The sequence below is a fragment of the Protopterus annectens genome, chromosome 1.part2 (genome assembly GCF_019279795.1).
Source record: "Protopterus annectens isolate FY-2018-M chromosome 1.part2, PAN1.0, whole genome shotgun sequence".
Classification (NCBI taxonomy): domain Eukaryota; kingdom Metazoa; phylum Chordata; order Ceratodontiformes; family Protopteridae; genus Protopterus; species Protopterus annectens.
In genome coordinates this window covers 233,176,643-233,193,420 of record NC_056727.1, presented here as the reverse complement: position 1 = coordinate 233,193,420, position 16,778 = coordinate 233,176,643, and the positions used below count along the sequence as shown (strand labels likewise).

At 44.9% G+C, this 16,778-nt stretch overlaps 1 protein-coding gene across 1 annotated transcript in view; it reads left to right on the top strand.

Annotated features, from left to right (window-relative positions):
- SPRED2 (sprouty related EVH1 domain containing 2) overlaps positions 1 to 16,778 on the top strand; it is a 575,527-nt gene that overhangs the window by 290,473 nt on the left and 268,276 nt on the right. The gene's annotated exons all lie outside the window — the stretch shown is intronic.

Genomic DNA, 16,778 nt, shown 5'->3' with positions numbered 1-16,778 from the left:
GAGGTGTGCCACGTAGAAGGATTTCCTGACCACTTTGGCGATGTGATCATCAAAGGAGATACAACTGTCCACCTGTGTCCCAAGGTCTCTTATCACACTTTCGGTGTTAAGTATACTATCGCCTATGTGGTAGTTCATGGGAACAGAGTTTTTACCAAAGGGGATGACAGTGCACTTTTTGTCATTGAGCTTGAGACCATGTCTTTTGACACCAGGCATCTGTCTCAGTGAGGCCCTTTGTAGGATGTCCACATCATTAGGAGTTTCGATTATGGCTCCTAGTTTGCAGTCATCTGCGAATTTAGTTAGCCAAAGACCTTCTGTGTTAGCCTGTACTTCAAGGAAGTAGATATCAAACGGGAGAGGACCCAGGACTGAACCCTGTGGTACTCCACATGTCACTGGTCTGAAGTCCGATTTGGAGTCTGCTACTTTCACAGTGTGGGTTCTGTCAGTAAGCCATTTGGCAACCCATCTTGTGACATAGGGATTTATACCTAGTTTAGTGAGTTTATCTATAATTCCAGAGTTGGGGGATGGTGTCGAATGCCTTGGTGAGATCTAGATAGGCTGTGTGAACCACCTTACCCTCATCTATGGCTTTGGTGACTACTTCAAAGAAGTCTATCAGGTTTAGGAGACATGATCTGCCTTTTACAAACCCAAACTGTGTGGGGTCCAAAGTTTGAAGATCTCCAATGTCTTTGTTTATTAGTTTCATGATGATATGTTCCATGGCCTTGCAAACTAGGCTCGTCAGGCTAATGGGGCGGTAGTTCCCGGGGACTGTTGTGGCCCCCCCTTTGTGGAGTGGGATAACTGTCACAGTGCGCCCTTCAATGGGCATAAAGCCTGAGGTGAGGCTATGATTGAACATGGTACTTAGGTGGGGTGCCAGTTCATTCTGTAGTTCATGTAGAAGGCAGCTTGGGATGTTGTCAGGTCCCATGGATGCTGTGTTCTTGGCTTTGGAGAGTGAGGTTTTTACCTGTGCAGCCATGATTACAGGAACTTTGCATTCTTCCGGTATAAAAATGGGCCCTTTAGGGAGTGAGAGGGAGGTAAAGTTAGCACTGAACCTATCTGCCAGGATGTTGGTAATATCAGTTGGTTCTGTATATTTAGTGTCATTGTGCTGTAACTCAGAGCAGATCTGAGTGTTGCCATTGAGATTCTTGACCTAGCTATAGAATGCTTTGTGGTTGTCTTTAGAATCAGTGGCAATTTTGTTTTCATAACTAGCTTTGGAGGATTTTGAGGGATCTCAGCTTCTTACTGAGGCTGACCAGGGAGTTCCTCCAATTGTGGGATTTTTACTCTCTCTTTTTGCAACAGTTTTTCTTCTGGCAGAAGACCACCAGATTGGCTTCCTTTTTTTGGAGGATAGCATCTTGGTTCTGTTTGGGATAGCACGATCCATGCACTTGTGTAAGTGCTTATAAAGTGCATTTGTGTAGGATTCAGCAGTCGTACCTCTATTGTCCATCTGCATGGGTGTCGTGAAGTTTGCCACTTCTGCCTTAAGAAGCGTGAAGTTGGCTTTGGAGAAAATTTTTATGGTTGTTTTCCTAATGGGGGGTGGGAGCAGGATGTGGATGTCTAGGGTGATTAGCTTGTGGTCTGATTTGACCAACGAGGAGCTGACCTCTGGTGTGAAACGCTGGTCACCCATGTTGGTGATGACCAGGTCTAGGATATTGCTGCCCCTGGTGGGGGTGTGGATAAGTTGTTCCAAAGTGTTGGAATTTATTATTTCCAGAAAACATTGAGCAAAAGAGTTGGTATATGAGTAGTTTTCCCAGTTAATGGTAGGGTAGTTGAAATTACCTATTATTAGAGTGTTGGGTTGTACCTTAATATTTTTCAGTGTATCAAGAAAAGAGCACTGGGAATCCTGGGGCATGGGGGGGGGGGCTCTGTAGCAAGCTACAATCTGGATTGCGGTTTTGCCCAGAGTTAGTTGAACTTGGATAATCTTGGATGCATTATGCTGAGCAACTAGCTTGGAGTTGTGGATATCCTTAATGAATATGGACATGCCTCCACCTTTAGTGTTTTGGTCTGGGTTTGGTGGCCGAAAGGTGTGGTATGAATTATAGCCTGGTAATGCAGGGGTGCTCTCTGGAGCTTTGAACCAGGTCTCTGTCACTGCACAGATGTCAATGTTCTCCACTTTGAGTGCCCTCGAGTGAGTGCATTTTGAGGTTTAGACGTCTAGCATTGAGTAGCATTACCCTCAGATTTTGCTTGCTTGTACCTGTTACAGTGGTGAATTTGTCATTTGAACCTTGCCTAAAAAAGGCACTACAGGGGCGGCAAGAGCCTTTGCCAGTATCCGGAATTGCAAGGGCGACAGGTGCAGGCCATCTCTGGCAAAGCAGCGTGGTCTGTCGATCATGTCATCCCAGACGGACAGATACTGGATTCCCTTAGAGTGACACCAGAAGCTTAGCCAATTGTTAGTCAATCATTTTGTCCTTGTACTGTGGTGTCATTCTGGGTGATGGCAGGATGCTACTCAAGGCTGGGGTCATACCTGCCTGGGCTACAAGATCGGAGAGCTCCTCCATGTCTCTCTTCATGTAGTCCAGGGAGGTACGTCTCAGGTCATTCACACCAACATGGACAATGACAGAGTCATATTTGTACTTGTGGAGTGACCTGAGTGCGTGCGTTAAGTGGCGGATCCTGGCACATGACAGGCAGCTGACAGTAACTTTTTCCTTGTTTAGCCTGGTGAGTGGAACATCAGTGTGCCTGACTGTAGAGTCACCTATGACTAGAGTGTTGGGTATGTTATGCCTTATGGGCTGTAGTTGAGTGGCACACTGAGTATATGGGCTATGTGTCATTTGGGGTGTGTTGGGGGGTGGAGGTTGCTTGCATTTCTGCTTTGGAGGTCTCTGTTTGGGCAGATTTATACTGAGAGCCTCTGTGAATGTAGGTGTGTGTTTTGTGCTTCTGTGTGTGTGTTTTGGTGGTGTAGGTTTTGAGGGACTATGTGATGAGTGTGGTGCGGTGCAAGTGTTTACCTTCTCCTCTTGACTGTCTAGGCCAGTCTTTGGCGAAAAGAGCTTCGCTTCCAGTTTGGCTATATAAATGCATCTCTCACAGATGTCCTTCAAGGATGCATCTGCAGTCATAACATATGGGTTATCCTGCCTCAGGCAGCCCTTCGGTCGGCCGGATTCCAAAGTCTGGGTCTGGCCTCGGCTGATGTCGCACTTTCCCCGAAGTCAGAGCGTCTGGGGTATAAAAGCATCAGCCGACGCCATTTTCCCCAGTCTTTCTTGCCGCGCGGTGCCCGAAGCAGAAGCTGTTCACAAGTGCCGGCCTGTCAGATCCAGTGATTTCAGCTACCGAAGACTTCGAAAAAAGCTAAGTACCCCATTGGGGACTCTGTCTGACATCGGCTGAGGCAAGAAAAAGTAAATAATTGTTTAACTTGTGGGAAACGAATACCTCATAAGGATTTCCATTCTTACTGCCTTCCTTGCTTAGGCCCAGACCACAACGTATCGGCCTGTTTAGCCTGTGCTTCCTTCAACCGACGAACTCTTAGACGTCGGTCGGAGTTTGCAGAGGAATTTTTTGGAGCCGCTTTTGCTTATAAAATGCCGTCGGAGACTCCGACTTCGCATATGGTCAAAAAACGCAAGGAAAAGGACCGACACTCGCGGCCCGCGGTTTCGGCCGAAACCACGGCTAGACATACCGCGAGTGTGTCTGTTTCGGCTGAAACCGAGTCCTCTGCGATTCCTTCTTCCGAAACCATACTTCCGACCACCGAGGCCCGAGAGGCCCCGGCTGAGTCGGCTTCAGAACTACCTACCGAAGCTAGTGTTCAGGAATTGTCCGACACCATACCTTTGGATATTTCTACTCCTGCACGTGGAGCAGCTAGGCCCCCTGCTTCCATGTCCATTAAGGCCTTTTCAAGGGCTAAAGCTGCCAAACTTTCAAAAGCTTTGCCTACCAAATCTACCTCCCAGAGGCCTTCCTCTAGTTCACAGATCCTCAGCCTTGCTGAGGACCTTATTTCCTTAATTAGGGGTTCACAACCTCACCCAGACAGGGCCTCTCAACCTCCTCCAGGCAAAAGGCCCAGGACTGACCCCTCTGATCCACACTCCTCAGATGATTCCACGGATGGATCTGAGTTGTCAGACCACCAGGAAGAGGCTTACTCTCCTTATGAGGATTCAGATGCGATCTATCCCTTCGGCCTCCCCTCCTGAAGAGTTTTCCTTTGGTGAGACTCTACACTCCATGAGAGAGCATTTTCAATGGCAAGGTCAGGATTTCTCTGATTCTAGAAAAAGATTAAGGACCTTTTTGCATTTGCCTCAGCATAGGCCCTTAGCTATACCTCCTGTTCTGAATGTAATTGATGATGTGTACAATGATGTCAGTACAGCCCCTGATACTCTCCCTCCGGCCCCTGCCAAACCTGACAAGATACTACAGGGTCCCGGATTCTCATTTCCATTTGTATAAAGCCCATTCTGCAGACCCAGAAACTATTTCTCAGGGCCCTAAAGGGGTTGCGGCCGCTACTGCCAAAAATCCTCTACCCTCTGACAGAAAGTCTAGAGCTTTAGAGAGATGGGGAAAGAAGGTGTATACTTCTGCAACTCTTTCTGTCAGGGCATTAAACTGTCAATTTCATATGATACAGTACCAGGAGTATTTGTTAGATGAACTGAATAAGAAACTTTCTTCTGAACTCCTAGACCGTAAATCCCTTCAGGATTTGGTAAACAACTCACAACAGGTTAGTAATCATTTCTTAAAATGTGGCTATGATGCACTGGAGGCTTCATTTAGATCAGCTATGACTGGGGCAGTTATTCGTAGGCATGCCTGGCTGAAGGAGCAGTCTTTGCCAGACCATGTCAAAGCTAAACTCCTGGATGCTCCAATGGAGAAACAAAATTTATTTGGCTCCTCTGCTCAGGAGATCTTAAAAAAGGTTGAAGAAAAGGCAAAATCTGTGCAAACAGTTAAAGATTTCCTGCAAGTTCAACCACCGAGATTCAGCAGAAACTGGCCTACTAAGAATTGGTCCTTTCCAGACTCGGACAGAGCCCAGAGAAGCAGGAACAGGCACCCTAGAGGAAGAGGTCAATCAAAGGGCTCCTACAGAGGCCGTCAGTGGCAGCCTGCCAACCAGAGGAGTAGTGAAACAGCAACTCCTCCTACACCAGGACAGGGTCAATGACTTAACTCTGATTCCGCCTACCAGGGATCAACTAGAAGCACCCTTGGGCGGAAATCTGGCTTTATTCTCAAAAAACTGGCATTATATCACAAAGGATACATGGACACTGCAAATAATAGACAAAGGATACAGGTTCCACTTTCACACTTTGCCAAAAAGAGGCAGAATGCCAAACCTTCCACCAAATCAGAGGGCAGAGGCTTTAAAACAAATCAGCAATTTACTTCAGATGAAAGCTATAGAAAAGGTTCCATGTTCAGAACAAGGCCAAGGATTTTACTCCAGACTATTCCTTGTACCAAGAAAGGAAAATCAATGGAGGCCTATTCTCGACCTGTCCGCACTGAACACTTATCTCATTGTGCCAAAATTCAAAATGCTGACCCTACAGCAACTTCTTCCCATGTTGGGCAAGGAGTCTTGGCTGGTGACTCTAGATCTCAAGGAGGCATACCTGCACGTCCCTATTCGACCAAACTGCAGAAGACACCTCAGATTTCTTGCAGGATCAGAGCATTATTAATTCTCAGCATTGCCCTTTGGCTTATCTACTGCGCCCAGAGTATTCACGAAATGCCTGGCATCAGTAATTGCACATTGCAGACTACAGGGAATTCAAATTTACCCATACCTGGACGACTGCCTAATACAAGCGGACAACAAGGAAAATTTGATAAAGGACTTGGCCTATGCCATACACCTGCTACAGACCTTGGGATACACAGTCAACATCCAAAAGTCAAGACTAGTACCATCCCAAAGGATAACCTTTTTGGGTGCAGATCTGGACACAACCACCCAAATGGCCTTTCTCACAGAAGAAAAACAAAAACAACTTCCAGATTACTTCATGATTCTGATAAGACAAACTCGGCTTACTGCAAGGAAAATCCTGCAGGCCCTGGGTTACATGGCATCCTGCATAATTCTAATACTGCATGCCAGGCTGCATATGAGGAAATTACAATGGTACCTCCGGAGTGTATGGTCTCAGCACAGTCACAGTTTAGAAACCATGATACCAATCATTCCATGCCTTCAAAAGGAATTCCTGTGGTGGGCTCAGGCCTGCCAGTCCAACAGAGGGTTGCCTTTCAACAAACCAAAACCAAGGCAGACCATCACCACGGACGCCTCAGACCGAGGATGGGGAGCACACATGGAGGACAAATGTATCCAAGGCCTATGGCCTCAAGGACAGCTAAACATGCACATAAACCAAAAGGAAATGCTGGCAGTGAGGCATGCAATCGAGGCATTCAAACCCTTCCTCCAACAAGGACACCTGCTAATAAGGACAGACAACACCACGGTCATGTGGTACATAAACAAGCAGGGAGGCACACATTCCTACCCTCTATGCCGGATGGCTATGAATCTGTGGGAACTATGCCTGAATCTCAATATCCAACTACAGGCCCAATTCGTGCCAGGGAAAGAAAATGCACTGGCGGACAGCTTAAGCAGAACTACCATGGATGCACACGAATGGATGCTGCACCCAGACATCTTCCAACTCATAGCAAAGACATGGGGAATGCCGGAGATAGATTTGTTCGCCTCCCCACTCAACAATCAACTGAAGACATTCTGCTCAAGGACATACCACCCACAAGCTTGGAGGGTGGACTCTCTCTCTTTCAGCTGGAAAGCCCTAACAGTATATCAGCTGGAAAGCCCTAACAGTATATGCCTTCCCACCTCTCCCATTGATGTACAAGGTTCTACTGAAGATCAGGGAGGAACAGCCAAAAGTGATACTAATAGCTCCGGACTGGCCAAGATAACACTGGTATCCATTATTGAGAAGCATGTCTCAGGCAAAATCATGGCCTCTCCCCCTATGGCCGCCTCTTCTGACGCAGAACAATTTCAAGACTCTGCATCCCAACTTGAAAACATTGCAGCTAACTGCCTGGAAAATTCCTTAAATCCCAATACAACTGTTTTATCTCAGAGGGTGAAGGACATTATCCTGGAGGCTTGCAGGCCTTCCACAAGGAAGACATACTCAGCTAAATGGAAGAGATTTCTCATTTGGAGCACATCAAAGGGCACAGATGTCACAGTGGCAAACCTAACACATATCCTAGAATACTTGGCAGAATTGTTCCACAATGGCCTGTCCTATTCTTCCATTAAGATCCATGCTTCAGCAATTTCAGCAGAATACAATGTGGATCCACCTATCTTCACACCCTCTTCTCAGACAATTTCTGAGAGGGATCAAAAATATTAAACCTCCAAGAAGACCCCCTCTACCTGCCTGGGATCTCAACTTTGTGCTGGAGAAACTGACACTTCCTCCTTTTGAACCAGCAGCATCAGCGGATCTACATATTCTATTTTGGAAAACTGCATTCCTTCTGGCAATCACTTCAGCAAGAAGAGTATCTGAGTTACAAGCATTAATGGCAGTGCAGCCTTTTCTTATTTTCCACCAGGACAGGGTATCACTAAGAACCAATCCTACTTTTATGCCAAAGGTGGTATCTAGGGTATCCTTGAACCAAGCTATTCACTTGCCTACGTTCTTCCCTAATCCACAGAATAGAGGGGAAAAACTTTTGCACACCCTGGATATACACAGACAACTACGCTACTACTTGGACAGAACAAAAACTAGCAGAAAAACTGACCAACGTTTTGTAGCATATGCAACTGGGGTGCAAGGAAGAGCAATTTCCAAACAGACAATTTCAAAATGGATAGGAAATTGCATTCGCTTTTGCTACTCCTTTCATGGAAAGACAGTTCCTGAAAATATCAGGCCTCACTCCACAAGCGCCACGGCCACCACTACAGCCTTCCTACGGGGGGTGGCTACCAAGGACATTTTAGAAGCTGCTACTTGGAGCTCCGTGCATACATTTGCCAAGCATTACAATCTACCTTTATACTCTAGATCCAGAGCAGGGTTTGCAACTGCAGTCCTGCAGGGGATCTTAACTACACCAGCCTTTTCTTAGTACCTCCTCCCCCAGATTGGCTATGGTATTCTACCCATATGTTATGACTGCAGATGCATCCTTGAAGGACATAGTACAGTTTTGTACCTACCATAAATGTAGATGTCCGATAGGTATGCATCTGCAGTCAGGATTACCCTCCCTCCTTCCCCTCTTTTAGCTAGCTGGGGGAATCTATTATGGTGTATTTGTTTGTTTATACATGTATATAATTTGCAAATGTTTGGAACTTTTCAGCATTTATCCAAATTTAGCCTTCCTAGAGGGCACCTGGCATCTGGGGCAAGAAAAACTGAGGAAAATGGTGTCGGCTGATGCTTTTATACCTCAGACGCTCTGACGTCGGGGAAAGTGCGACATCAGCCGAGGCCAGACCCAGACTTTGGAATCCGGCCGACCGAAGGCTGCCTGAGGCAGGACAACCCATATGTTATGACTGCAGATGCATACCTATCGGACATCTACATTTATGGTAGGTACAAAACTGTACTGTCGTAGTGGTGGGTGGTAGGAGGAGAGGGTTGTCTGTGTACATGAGGCAATTGTTGCATTGTCCCATAATGCCCAGATTCATCAGGTAAACAGGAGAAAACACCGGGAGCTGACCTTTAGATATGCCTGAATAGGTGCTTATTTATTACGTGCTAAAAACTGTTTTCTAGACAGTTGAGGAAAGTTGAGTGCTGTAGTAATTTGTAACTTATTTAGTGCTTAAAATGAGTTCTGAACAAGTGCTGAACTCAAAGAAACAGATGAGTGCTAAAACTAAAAAGCTGGCTAGTTGCAAGGGAAACTTTGAAGAACAGACTTTATGGCGCCAGGAATAGTTTAACCCCAGTTAAATGGGGGGGGGGGGGGGCTTAGGAGCTCACAAACACTCCTGGACACAGCAAATCTGTATCTGGACAAGACCTGCCACAGGAAAGGGGGGGGGGAGCAAGCTTAGAAATTTTTTTTCCAATAAATTGGAAATGGAGAAAGCTGGAACAGAAGTTAATTCAACGTTAAGAATCTGAGTGGGTTGGCCTTCATAAATGTTCTCTTAGATTGAGTGAACTAATGACACTAGACTGGGAGGAGTGTCACAGATCAAATGTACAGTATGGGCGGGCAACTGCAAAGCCACCAAGTATAAGAACACACAACACTAGGGAGGGTGAGTGGGAAAAATTACAGTTCTCAGCTGTAAAAAATTACAGTTCCAAGCTGTAGCCACTAAATGAAAGTTTTAAACAGATCAAGGAGCAGACTCGAGAGTGCTTTTAACTGTAAACAGACAGTCAAAAATGCACAGAAAAGCTGGGATAGAGCATTCACAAACAGAAAATGCAACTCTCAGTATGAAAAAGCAGTTTACAGTTAAGTAATGTTAAAACAGTATAAAACAGTACTTAAATGCAGTGAAACAATAAAAACAATCTTTATAACAGTGCAAAATGTAGCAGATCAACTGTATAGCACAATTATAAGCATTTGAGAAGTGCAGTTCAGTGAAATAGTGTAAGAAATAACTATTCCTGCTCTTGGAATTTTAAGGAATTTCCACTTATGCAATGCAATCCAGAGCCTGAGCAATACAAGCAGAACCTTTATAAGACATAGGGTTTATATAGCAGTAAGAATGGAAGAGTTGGGAGATCAAATTTCTACTCAGCCCCTGCTATTACCCCATCACTCGTACTACTGAAGGCCTTGTTACTCTCAATAATAATGAAGACAATCAGCAGAAAATGGCTGCCAGAAACACAGGAAACAAACAAAACTACCAGCCTAGACAACAGACCTCTATCAAGACTATGCCACCTGAGTAGAACACAAAAACCTCACTTTAAAAGCATAGAAAGAACACCCACAAAGAGAATATACAAGTCTCAGTATGAAAAAGCAGTTTACAATTTAGTAATTTAAATAAAAAAATGCAATTATAGTAATGCACACTATTACAGTTCCTAGCTGTAGCCACCAAATGAAAGTTTTAAACGGATCAAGGAGCAGACTCGAGAATGCTTTTAACTGTAAACAGACAATCAAAAATGCACAGAAAAGCTCGGATAGAGCACCCACAAACAGAAAATACAACTCAGTATGAAAAAGCAGTTTACAGTTAAGTGATGTTAAAACAGTATAAAACAGTTCGTAAATGCAGTGAAACAATAAAAACAAGCTTTATAACAGTGCAAAATGTAGTAGATCAACTGTATAGCACAATTATAAGCATTTCAGAAGTGCGGTTCAGTGAAATAAGTGTAAGAAATAACATATCTTGCTCTTGGAATCTTAAGGAAATTCCACTTATGCAATGCGATCCAGAGCCTGAGCAATACAAGCTCATGACCTCAAGCTCAATGCCAAGAAGTCCATTGTCATTCCCTTTGGGAAAACTTGGTACCCATGAACTACCACATAGACGGTAGCTCACTAAACAGCGAAAGTGTGATGAAAACCCGTGACACAGGTGGACAGTAGTCTCTCCTTTGATAACCACATCGCCACAGTAGTCTGGAAATCCTTCTATGTGGCACACCTCATCACAAAAGGGTTCTCCTCTAGAAAAAGAGGGTCATTGTTCCTCTCTATTCATCCCTCATCAGACCCATTATAGAGTACAATGCCCCATTTGGCATGTATCTCACAGAAATACTTCACTAAGAGGATTACTGTCCTGAAACAGATGCCATACACAGACTGGCTCAAAAAACTCCAGTTCTACTCCATCACATATTGCCTACTCAGAGATGATCTCTGCCTAATATGCAAAGCTATGTCAAACCCAGAGCTGTTGGACATGGTACACTTAAAGAAATCCCAATCTCTCCAAACCACATGCTCCAGGGACCTAAACCTTGTCACCACAGTAAACAGAACATGCTGGAGGGATAGATTCTTGCCCCAGAGACTTCCCATACTCTGGAACAAACTACCCATTCATGTCAAGCAAAGCTCCTCATTGTCCCTCTTTAAGAAAAGTCTTGACTGGTTGAGAAATAGAAAATTCACCCCAGGGATCACTTCTGCGGCACTGCTCAACCAGCACAGGAAGATAATTTTCTTGGGTGGCGAAAGCCAGGGAACCTTTTTGGCTAGGGTTATATAGGCCCTGGGGCTGATAGCTTAGTACCTACCTATGAACCTTCATATGTAGCAAAACTACTAGCTGGCAAATTCAGCTCCAACTTTACCCGTCACCCCCCCCCCCCATCAACCTTCCCTCAGGAAATACCATCAAATATAACTCTCCCTGCTGTCAACTAGGGACAAGGTCCTTAATGCCCTGTCTAAGGCCAGAAAGCACTGCATAAATGTGCCCAGACAATATCCCAGAATGCCTTCTAAATAGCATAAATTATTATCCATCAGTTCCTCTGCAATTGCTTTATCACTGTAGCCTCCAGACAAGCTTTGTGCATCAGGAATGAAGAACAGCAAAAGTCATCACTCTGCACAAAGGTGGGCCATCTACAGATCCTGGGAACAACAGAACCATAAGTCTCAATATTCTCGTATGCAAAGCCATGGAAAAAAATTATCATGGAGATGATCAGTAGTGACATAGGAAACCTTCAGACACTGGTCGCAACCCAGTCTGGTTTTATCAAGGGTAGCTCTTCCCTACTGTACCTGCTGGACTTCTTTGAGAAGGTTACCAAAACAATGGATGCGGGCAAAATTATTCACACTGTGCACTTTGACCTGGCCAAAGCATGTAACACAATACCCCACTTGGGCATTATTGATAAACTTAAGTAATTATGTATAAACCCTTTTGTCACCCTGTGGATAACAAGCTGGCTCACAGACTGGACCCATAAAGTTAGAATTGAGGAGTCCATCTCTACAAAGAGGCCACTCACAAGTGGAGTCCATCAGGGATTGGTCCAGAGTCCACTCCTTTTGAGTACTAACTACTCTGAAGTCAAGCCCAACATCAGTAGCCTCTGAATGACTAACTTTGCAGATGATTGCAGATAAAGCGCTATCACTGAATCGCTCACAGGCGTCACTCAAGGTTCCATTCTTGGCCCTCTACTCTGTAACCTGTTTATTAACAACTTTCACCACTCCATCCCAGAATCATCTGTCATCCAATATGCAGACGACTCGACTGTCATCTGCTCAGCCTTCTCACCCTCTGAGCTCCTTGCAAAAACCCCAAACAGGCTTCTCCACAACCAAAACCTGGATGCAGGTCAACCACTTAGCTCTAAATGCAAATAAAACCAAAATAATGATCTTTTCCCCTACCAAAAACTCTATTATTGACAAAACCTCATTCACCGTACAGAACCAGAATAGTACCCCCCTTGAAATAGTTCCCACCACCAAGCTTCTCAGCATAATCATTGATGATTATCTAAAATTTGATACCCACATCCACTCCGCAGTCAAAAAAAAACACCAAAAGATAGGTCTCCTCTACAGACACAACTGCTTCCTCAGCCCCTCTACCCATTAAACCCTGGCATCCACCTTCCTGCTCCCCTCCCCTATGTATGGTGCCCCTCTGTTCACAAATCTCCACCTCTGCTTACTATCCAAACTTAAATCCTGCTACCATAAGTTCTCTCACTACATCCTTAAAACCATATATACCCAACCGCCAACTCAGGTCTATCAACCAAATTCTCTTTCAGGTCCACAAACCAGCACGACCTCCTGGCCACCTACTATTGTTCTACTCATTAGCCAAGCAGTGGAACTCCCCCCTTCCCCAACTTTGCAACCTTCCAAACCACACCAATTTCAAATCTCAGCTATTCTTTCATCTATCAGCCAAATGGGAATGCCCATGTGACGCTCCAACATAAACCCCTCTCCACCCCATCTCTTTCTACCCTGCAACTGAATCATTACCATTTACCAGTTCTATTGCTTCATCTCAACATAAAACATTCTTGCCCTACAAGGGACTGTTTTTCTGTCTGCTATCTAATGTACTATACTTTCAATAATCTGATTTTCTTCTACTGTCTCCATGCAAAATGGTCCACCTAGCTGCCAAAGGGCTAGTAGCTATTTGTTTAATTTTTACTTACAAAGAGCTTATTTGACAAAAATGTCTTCTGCATATGTTCAGTTTACCCAACCTCCAAAAGGGCTAGTATTACATAACGTATTACATTTCTGTAAATGTTTTAATTGTTCTCTACAAATCTTTATTCTTTTGTAAGATGTAATATGTAACTTGCAATATTTGGAGCTTTTCTCCCCGGGCCTCCACTGAAAACGGGCTGTTTATGGCCCAGTGGACTAGCCCTGGTCCCTTTTGCCTTTGACCACTTTTGTTTTCCTGACTGCTTGGGGGTGTTATGAGAGTTCTTGCTCGTTTTAATTGCCGAAAGGCAATTCTGGAGTGGGGGGGGGTGTGTATTGTGAGAGCTCTGTTCTCAGACACATACCCCCTGCACTTGTACACAGCTCCATGTCCATTTAACAGCACAGGCAGTGCGCCTTCATGAATATGCAAGGAGCGCTGCTGTGCTGTACAGGAACAGTCCCTGCCATGCAGGAATAACTTAATGTTAAGTTGTCTATCTCGCCTTCATTCTTGCTGGTTGGGCTCGGAGCCGATCCTCTGCTCCGACTCGGCCATCTTCTAAAGCTCGAGAGCTATTTACTGGCTTGAGGCCTCCCCATATCCCCACATTCTTTTGAGTTGCGATACATAAACTGAATTGCCTAGACATAGTAAGGCCCTATGTCTAAGTTTAATGCAGTTTGTTGCCAAAAAAAGCAATTACTAGAAAATGGAATTCAAAAGTTAATCTGATTGTAGTATAATATACTGAATGATGTGAAGGAAGTAAAAAATAACTGGAAGTGATGTATTTAGAAAATGGAAGGAGAAGACAACATAGAAATAGAATCTGTGGGAACAATACACGCAGAATAATGTTGAGAAGGAGATGTGAAATTTCAGGGAGGGCAGGAATTGAGTCATCTAATTAATATTAAATTGCGTAATTAAGTGGAGTCATACATGTGTACTGCATGAAATGGAAAATTTGTGCAATGTTTTGTTTGCTTTTTTATAACTGCACACAGTACCCAGTAATATATGAAGTTATAAAGGTGTTAATGCATATGGGAACACTGAGCTGTTAAGAGTTCTCTTCTGGAGCTGTGTAGTCAAAGGTCAGGCTGATCGGGACTTTCTGAAAAAGTTACTTGCATACACTGAAATGCTCACTACTCAGGAGAGGTAGTAGTGTGCATATTTTGTAGCCATGGTACTAGAGGTTTCCTCCAGAGCTTACAACAGTTCCTACTGATTCAGCACATTAATGCAAAATTCAGGGAGGAAAGAAAAACAAAAAAAAAAAAAAAAATGTGTTTGTTGACCAGGTTTGGCCATGAAAAGGGGTAAAAGGATATAGATGTCCTTCAAGAATGCAACTGCAGTCATAACATGTGGGTTGTCCTGCCTCAGGCAGCCCTCGGTCGGCCGGATTCCAAAGTCTGGGTCCGACATCGGCTGATGTTGCATTTCTCTCCGACGTCAGAGCGGCTGGAGTACATAAGCATCAGCCGACGCCATTTTCTTCAGTCTTTCTTGCCGCACGGTGCCCAAAGCAGAAGCAGTTCGCAAGTGCCGGTCGGTCAGCTCCTGTATTCTTCGATTCCGAAGTCATCAAAAAAGCTAAGTACCCCGTTGGGGACCTTTTCTTGCCTCAGCCGATGTCAGAAATTACTGAAAAAGTTAACAATTGTCTTTCTTGTGGTAAACAAGTACCTCATAAGGATTTCCACTCTTACTGTCTTCCTTGCCTTGGCCCAGACCACGACATCTCGGCCTGTGTAGCCTGTGCTCGCTTCAACAAGCGCACTCTCAGGCGCCGGGCGGAGTTCGCTGAAGATTTTTTCGGCGATAAATTTGCTTACACCATGCCGTCGGAACTTCCGACATCGCAAACTCCCAAGAAGCGAAAAGACCGGGACCGACATCCTCGGCCCGCGTCTACCTCCGACTCCACGCCAAAACCTAGCGCGAGTGCTCCGGTTCCCTCTGAGACTGTCTCTCCACCGCTCCGAACCGAAGACACCGCATTACCGACGACTCTGATTCCGGACATCACTCAGACGCCAGTTATCGATTTTCCTCCGGATACCGAAACCGAGGAAATGCCCGAGACCATTGCTGTAGAAAAGGTCACTCCTGCACGTGGAGCTGCCAGGCCTCCTATGGCCATGTCTATTAAGGCCTACACTAGGGCTAAGGCAGCCAGCAAAACAAAGCATCTTACTACTAAAACCTTACCTCAGTCTACTCCAGAGACACAAATTATGTCCATGGCTGCTGACTTAATTTCTATGATTAGAGGTTCACAGGCCCATCCTGAGAGAGGATCCCAGCCTCCTTCTGATAAAAGGCCCCGGGTTGAACCCTCTGACCCTATTCCTTCAGATGAAGATTCTGAGGGCTCTGTCCACTCTGATAGCCAGGAAGAGCTCTTCCAGACCTATGAGGACTTGGATGCAGAAGATTCTATCCCCTCGGCCTCCCCTCCTGAGGATATTTCTTTTGGGGAAGTTCTGCATACCATGAGGGAACATTTCAAGTGGCAGGGACAGGATTTTTCTGATTCCAGAAAACGCCTTAGGACTTTCCTTAAGAAGCCCCAGCACAGGCCCTTAGCTATTCCTCCTGTACTTGATGTTTTGGATGATTTATATTCAGACTCTAGTGCTACCCCTAATTCTCTCCCTCCTGCTCCAGCCAAGCCAGACAGGTATTACAGGATCCCAGAAACTCATTCCCATTTATTCAGGGCCCATACTGCTGATTTGGAAACTATTTCACAGGGGCCTAAAGGAGTTTCTGCTTCCACCTCTAAAAATCCATTGCCCTCCAACAGGGAAGCTAGGTCTTTAGAGAGATGGGGCAAAAAGGTTTACACATCCACTACTTTATCTATGAGAGCTTTGAATTGCCTTTTTCATATCAGGATTTCCTGTTAGAAGATTTACAAAAAACATTAGCCACTCCTGATCCTTTAGACAGGAAGGCTTTGCAGGAAGCTATACATAACACTCAACAAGTAAGCAATCACTTCCTGCAGTGTGGATATGATGCACTGGAAGCTTCATGTAGGGCAGCTATGACAGGGGCAGTCATTCGTAGACATGCGTGGTTAAAAGATCAACCTCTACCAGATCATGTAAAGGCAAAACTTCTGGATGCACCTTTGGAAAAGAACAAGCTTTTTGGTGCTAATGCTAAGGATGTGTTAAAGACCATCGAAGAAAAAGCAAAATCAGTTCAGACGGTGAAAGATTTCCTCCAGGTTCAGCCCCCCAGATTCAGTAGGAATTGGCCTTCAAAAAACTGGTCCTTTCCTAATCCAGAAAAGTTTCAAAGGGGTAAAAACAGACGTGGCCGAGGAAGAGGCCAATACAGAGGCCCTTACAGGGGACGACAATGGCAGCCAGGAAACCAAAGAAGTGACGCAGGGGTTTCACCTGCCACACAGCCACAATCTCAATGACTTTCCTCTACTTCCGCCTACCAGGGAACAAATAGAAGCTCCCTTGGGCGGGAAATTATCTCTGTTTGCAGAAAATTGGCACAGACTGACAAAGGACAAATGGAT